This window comes from Schistocerca cancellata, chromosome 2, assembly GCF_023864275.1.
Source record: "Schistocerca cancellata isolate TAMUIC-IGC-003103 chromosome 2, iqSchCanc2.1, whole genome shotgun sequence".
NCBI lineage: Eukaryota > Metazoa > Arthropoda > Insecta > Orthoptera > Acrididae > Schistocerca > Schistocerca cancellata.
In genome coordinates this window covers 234,366,946-234,374,949 of record NC_064627.1, presented here as the reverse complement: position 1 = coordinate 234,374,949, position 8,004 = coordinate 234,366,946, and positions in this window count along the sequence as shown.

Sequence of the window (8,004 nt, the reverse complement as noted above, 5' to 3'; positions counted from 1 at the left end):
ACCATCTCTTTATTAATTTATTTGGTATATGTCTCTCCGTAGCTGTCAATACTATTTCCTTGATTTTAAACAACATGCATTCTATGCTTACACAATCAAATCTGAAGGAGTGGAGGCTGTTTCTTAGGAAGTCCTGAAGTGAATTTGTATCTGATTTTTTAAAGAGATGTATTTTGCATTTATCTTTGGTGGATTTGGATGTTATGGTATTCAGTCTCACTATGACAAGCTTGTGATTATTAATCCTATATCCAACATGATGGTCCCAATTTCCTCAGGATTACTTGTTGCTAAGAGGTCAAGAATTTTTTTGCAACCATTCATACTTCGTGTGGGCTCCTGAACTAATTGCTCCAAATCATTCTCTGAGAATGCATTCAGAACAATGTCAGATGATGTTTTATGCCTACCTCTGACTTTAAACATATATTTCTGCCAACATATCGAGGGCAGATTTAAGTCACCACCAAATGTAACTATATGACTGGAGTACCTATTTGAAGTGAGACTCACCTTTTCTTTGAACTGTTCAGCAACTATATCATCAGGGTCAGTAAAAAGAACCAATTATTAATTTATTCCAGGTGTCAAATATAAATGTCAATAATTACATCATTTTCAATTGAGTAGACCTTCTCTTTGGTGAAGGCTAGGGGAAAAAATGCGTCATATCCATTTCAAAGGACCATCCCAACAGTAATTGACAAAATTATGTAATTGGATAGATAACAAATCTCCTCATCAAGCAGCGGCAGAAAACTCACATAAAAGACTGTTGTAATTGGCAACCTTTCAGGGCCAGTGGCTCCTTCTTCAGGCAGAAGGGTTGAAGGGTGAAGGAAAATGACTGGAGAGGTCTTGGAAAAGGAGTGATTTCAGGAAAGTCATCCAGAACCACAGGTCAGGGGAGACTTACTGTACGGGATGAGAAGCAAATAGTTTGATCAATGTAGTGAAACCATCCAAACTCAAAATCTGGATAGTCAGCTGCAGTTTTGTATAGCTATCCTCTTGAATATGAGTATAGTAGATTAAACACTGCATCACCTCACTCACTGTGTACATTTCAGTGTAGCAGTAAGTAAAGACCGCAATTTTGTAGATATTTACATCAGGACTGACTGTGCCAGTGTACATATCATAACAACTGCAGTATATTAGTAGTTTGCCTGTCCCCATACTTCATGATGCATGCCAAAATGGTCAAATATGTCTACAGACAATGTTAGCCATTATGTACATGATGATGATGAGATTCCATACCCCGAGTAGCGTAGGGGACGATGTGGGAGACCTGCACCGCCGACTAGGCAAGGTCCCAGTGAAGGTGGTTTGCCATTGCCTTCATCCAACCATAATTTGGATGATAGATGATGATGAAGACGACATAATGGCCAGTCATCTCAAGGCAGGGAAAATCCCTGACCCCACCGGGAATCGAACCCGGGACCCTGTGCCTGGGAAGTGAAAATGCTACCGCAAGATAATGAGCTGCAGACCATTATGTACATAGAGAGTTGTAAAATTGTTCAGCGTGTAATCAAAAAGCAAAGACTTTACAGCATACACAAAAAAATTCAAAATTCCAAAAGGTAAGGACAATTTGGAGCATTATTAAGCATGAAAAACAATCAGGTGACCTTCCATTACGAACATGGGTGCACTCAGTGACTGTGATCTGATTTATAAATGAGAGAGCACAGCAATCTGTCGTCCTTTTTTTGCAGGTTTTATTTGGCATATTCAGATTTCAGCTAGTGCCTAGCCATTGTCAATGTACTATCTCATAGTCTCAATGCATATTGGTTCCCTGTTGCTCGGGTGTCTGTCACAGTTCTTTTAATATTACTGTACTGGAGTATACTACAATGCTGTATTGCAGCGTACTGCAGTACAGCAGTATAGAAAGAACTGTGATAGATGCCCAAACAATAGGGAACTGACATGCATTGAGACTATGAAATAGTACATTTATAATGGCTAGGCACTAGCCAAAATCTGAATTTGCAAATAAAAGCTGCAAAAAAGGACAACTGATTGCTGTGCTCTATCATTTATAAAACATGAAATATAAACTTTGCAAGACAAATGATATTGAGCTATCAGATGACAACGGCTGTGACACAGACAATATGAAATTAAAATCATTAGGAACTAAATTCATTGAATTTTACAACAGAAGCTGAAAAACAGGGACAAAGATCATCCTTCAAAAGCAGATGCAATAAACTTGCTTACTAAACCACCAGAAACAGTTTTGCAAACTCATCAGTTAGACAGATTAGAAAAACAATTAGATCAGTCTGGTTATAATGGTATCTCAGGCAAACTACTAAAATATTGTACTGACTTAGTGGTGCCACCTCCCAGTTACCTTTGTAATCAGCTATCAGCTAATGAGTCAAGGTAGTAAAACAAATAGAGAAATATTGAGATAAAGAATTCCCAAAACTTTTGAGAAAGTAGCTTACATTAGAATACTGAACCTCTGCCAACAGCTCTGTCTGGCTTCCATAAATATTTCTCTATTGAGAAATCAATATGATCTCACAAACCCAATTCCAGTAGGTCTAAACAACAAAAATTATCTTGGTGGCATTTTATGTGGTCTTGTCAAGGTCTATGAACATGGAGGTCATAAAATTTTGGTAACAAAATTAAAATGATGCAGTATTAAATGTCTTCCAGTCATATCTTAATGACAGAAAACAGAGGGTCTCATTAGCAAATGGTACAACAGGAATATTATTAAATTCAGAGTAGGGAAACATTGGACATGGCATGCTGTGCAGTTTGAAGCTGGACTCACTGTTGTCCTTAGTCTAGTCTATATAAATTCTTTATCAAGGACATTAGAGGACTCTTCAAAAAGTGTAAAATTTGCTGATGACAGAAGTATCTTGGTAAAATGAATAAACACATCCATACCAGGCACAGCCAGGATAATACTAGAAGAGTCTTATAACAGTTTCACAGCCAACACCTTAACCCTTAATCTGGAAAAAAATTCATATCATACAACTTCAAACAAATAAAAATGACTTGTAGGTATGAGAAATAGAGATCAATGGGCTTGTATTGAATGAGGTTCCATGTGTGAAGTTCCTGGGTCTCCAGGTGTAAAATAAATTGAGTTGGCACCAGGATGTGAATAAGTTAACTGAAATCTCTGTTCTGTCTGCTTTGCACTCTGGAATGTCTATCACTATGTTGACTTGTATAGAAGATTGCTAGCATACTTTCACTCAATTCTGTCCTATGGGCAATCTTCAGAGGGCATTGCAGATAAGGCGAAAAATGTTTGTACTTTAGAGAAGCATGAAATAAGAATATTGCATAAAGCTGATAATAAAACATCTTGCAGAAGCCTATGATTTCTAAAACATACATGCCAACACATTTACTCCCTAATGACATTTGTAGTTAATAAAAAGATGAATTTAAGAAGAAATCAGGAATATGCAACCACAGAACTAGAAGTAGAAATAATTTACATCCACCGAGATAGCTAAGTGCATTAAAGCACCTGCATCCAGAACACAGAGGGTGCGCGGGACTTGTATTGAAAGTGCCTTGGAGATTCACAATGGCAGCTGCTGTGCCAACCAGCCTGAATGTGTTTTTCAGGCAGTTTTCCACATCCACCTATGTATCCCACCTCAATTACACAATATGCAAACAATTTGAAAAATCATGTCATTGCAATAATAGCCCATATACAGGTCTGTGGCAGGTATGTCTATAACAGGTTGCCAGTGGACATCAAGCAGGAAACTGAAATTTACCAATCATTTATACATAAAGTAAAAGAATACCTCAGAAGCCACTCCTGCTCCAACTTATATGAAAACTTGGACTCAGGATCATGAATTCTACCTATCTGTCCATGATTTTGGGGTTGTAAATACCTCTTACTAACATTTATTACCATCATCATCAAATTTACAAGATTACTAAATTACAATAAAAGCAATATATGAAATTATAACTAATTTAAACAAATTAGACATTCTAATGTAGAATGCTTTTCAATAGCATGTATTTGATTAATAGATTTAATAATTTTGGAGGAAGTTCAGTAGATATCAGAGTCAAAACAATTCCATGCGTGGTTTTACGTCCTTTTATTGCCTCATTGTTTTGAGTGGTTTGGTTGTGTATCTCACACATCTTGGTAAATGTATCTAGGTTCTCTTTGACATGGATGAGGCAAAAATAATACATAGCTCCTGTAAACAGTCATTAGTTCCAATTTTATGACTAATTACCTGTTTATTAGTGTATCCTTACAGCTTGATTAATGACCCCACAGTTGCAGTCCATATGCAATATAGCTGTGGAATAGAGTGTGACATATAGTTACTAGATACTGGACTGTAATTACACCTTTGGATATCTTAAGGAGGTATACTAAATATAAGAGTTTCTTACATACACCCTCAGTGCACCTGTACCAAGAAAGTTTGTGACTAATTAAAATACACAGCAATTTCAAAGATTTCACATGGTCCAGGTATGTGTTTTAGCTTATTATATGCTGAGTTTTTCTTCATTTATTTTCATTTTATTTGAGATGAACCACTTTTTGGCCTTCCCCAATAGCACACCTGATTTCAGGGCTGCTTGCATAGAATCATTTCCTTAGGCAATAAGAGTAATGTCATTGGCACATCATAGTGTGGCCATTTTGGCATAATCATTTACAAAAATATGAAGAAGGAGAGAGGCTATGACAGAACCTTGTGGCACACCATGTTCAGACTTGTGCTCCTGTAATGTTGCACCTTGAAGGTAAACAATCTGCCATCTGTTTTCTAAGAAGCACTGAATGGTAGCTACTACAGCACCACCAACACCACAGGTTTTTAGCTTTCTGAGTAAGGTCTTGTGGGTGGTGCAGTCAAATTCTTTACTAAGATCACACAGTGTGAGTGCCACAAACACTCTCTCCTCAAATGCTAGCTTTATTTTTGTTAATAAGTTCACTACAGGAATAGTTGTGGACTTTCCCTTCCAAAAACCATGTTCTGTCTCATGGAAGTGATTGTCTTTCTCAAAGATTAGATTAGATTAGATTTACTTTCATTCCAAATGATCCGTAGTGAGGAGGTCCTCCAGGATGTGGAACATGTCAGAAAAACAACAATACATGACAAATATTTACAACTAAAACAAATAAGCTAATGTACCATTCCACAGGTCCCAAGTGGAATGATCGTCATTTTTTAATGAACACTAAGAGTCATTTTACAAATACTAATGCACTGCATTTAAAATAAAAAAGTTTTTTATTTATTTATAAGGTAATAAACATGTAATACAACTACTGTAATACTTATTTACAATGAACACATTACTGCACTGAAATGGTGCAGAAGTTAGATTATACTTACACACTTACACACACACACACACACACACACACACACACACACACACACACACACACAAATTTTCAGTGAACACATTACTGCACTGAAATTGTGCAGAAGTTATGTTGTACTTATATACAAATCAGTTGGTTTTACTAAGAAATTCATCAATGGAGTAGAAGGAGTTGGCCACCAATAAATCCTTTAGGCTTCTCTTAAACTGAATTTCATTGGTTGTTAAGCTTTTTATGGCTGCTGGCAAGTTATTGAAAATGTGTGTTCCTGAATAATGCACACCTTTTTGTACAAGACTAAGTGACTTTAAATCCTTGTGAAGATTATTCTTATTTCTAGTATTGATTCCATGAATTGAGCTGTTGGTTTCAAAAAGTGATATATTTTTAATGACAAATTTCATTAAGGAATAAATATATTGGGAAGCTGTAGTTAGTATCCCTAGTTCCCTAAACAGGCTTCTGCAGGATGTTCTTGAGTTCACACCACATATAATTCTTACTGCACGTTTTTGTACCCGGAAAACTTTAGCTTGGCTTGATGAATTACCCCAAAAAATAATCCCATATGACATTATGGAATGAAAGTAAGCATAGTATGCCAGCTTTTTCATTTTTATATCCCCTATGTCTGACAAAATTCGCATTGCAAACAGAGATTTGTTAAGACGCTTCAGCAGTTCTGTGGTGTGCTCCTCCCAGTTGAATTTATTATCAAGCTGTAATCCCAAGAATTTAACACTGTCCACTTCTTCTATCTTCTTGTCATCGTATGTTAGACATATACTCTTGGGACACCCCTTACAAGTTCTGAACTGCATGTAGTGTGTTTTTTCAAAGTTTAGTGACAAAGAATTGGCTAGGAACCAGTGATTAATGTCCACAAATATTTTATTGGCTGATCTTTCTAAGACTACACTTGATTTGCTATTTATTGCAATGTTTGTATCATCAGCAAACAAAACAAACTTGGCATCTGGTAATGTTACTGATGAAAGGTCATTGATATACACAAGAAAAAGTAAGGGCCCCAAAATGGAACCTTGTGGGACCCCACATGTAATTAGTTCCCAGTTGGATGATGCCTGATAGCTTGATACATGTCTCTTTCCTAATAACACCCTTTGTTTCCTGCCAGAGATATAAGATTTGAACCATTTTGCAGCATTTCCTGTTACACTATAATATTCTAGTTTACTTAAAAGGATATTGTGATTTACGCAGTCAAATGCCTTTGACAGATCACAAAATATACCAGTTGCCTGCAATTTTTTGTCTAATGAATTAAGTACATTTTCACTGTAAGTGTAGATAGCCTTCTCAATATCAGAACCTTTTAGAAATCCAAACTGTGACTTTGACAGTATGTTATTCGAGATAAGATGGTTATAAAGACGACTGTACATTACTTTTTCGAAAATTTTTGAGAATGCTGGCAACAGTGAAATTGGACGGAAATTTGATGCTATTTCTTTATCTCCCTTCTTAAACAGTGGCTTAACTTCAGCATATTTCAGCCATTCAGGAAATATTCCACTGATAAACGACTGGTTACACAGATAGCTTAATATGTTACTTAGCTCAGAATCACATTCTTTAATTAACTTTGTTGATATTTCATCATACCCACTAGATGTTTTTGATTTTAAAGATTTTATGATGGACATTATTTCTGTTGGGGTAGTGAGGGTCAAATTCATATTATGGAAGTTACTTGAAATGTCTGGTCTAAGGTAATCCATAGCAGCATCTACCGAACCTGACAACCCCATCTTTTCAGTAACAGTTATAAAATGTTTGTTAAAAAGTTCTGCAACACTATACACATCTGTCACCAATGTATCATTTACTCTTAATGCTATTTGTTCCTCTTCATGTCTGGTTCTACCGGTCTCCTCCTTCACTATATCCCATATTGTCTTTATTTTGTTATCTGATATGACTATCTTTTCCTTGTAATATATTTGCTTTGACATCCGTATTACAGTCTTTAATATTTTGCAGTATTTCTTATAATGTGCTATAGCATCAACATTGGAAATGTTTCTGATTGACAGATACAGTTTTCTTTTTGTTTTACAAGATACCCCTATTCCTCGAGTAATCCATGGCTTCTTTGTAGACTTTGCTCTAACCTTGGTAAGTTGTGGGGGAAAGCAGTGTTCGAATAAGGTAAGCACTTTATTAGCAAAAATGTTATATTTTTCATTCATGCCATGAGCACTGTAAACATCAGTCCAGTGAATGTCTCTGAGGAGTGTCCTAAAATAATCAATTTTTGGCTTACTGATTACCCTCTTGAGCTCAGATTTAACAGATTTTATATCCTGTTCAGTATTAACATTTAACAGAAGGAACTGCATGTCATGGTCTGAGAGGCCATTGACTATTGCTTTTGTAATATAATTTTGTTCATTTGACTTTTCTATAAAGATATTATCAATGGCTGTTTGTGAGCAAGTGGCTATCTTAGTGGGGAACTTTACTGTGGGAATTAAGGTGAATGATAGTGTTACTAACTCAGATAAGTTCTTATTGGGAGAGTCTTTAAGGAAATCTACATTGAAAGCACCAGCAACCACTATTTCTTTGTTTTTGGTTGTTAAATGGGCCAGTAC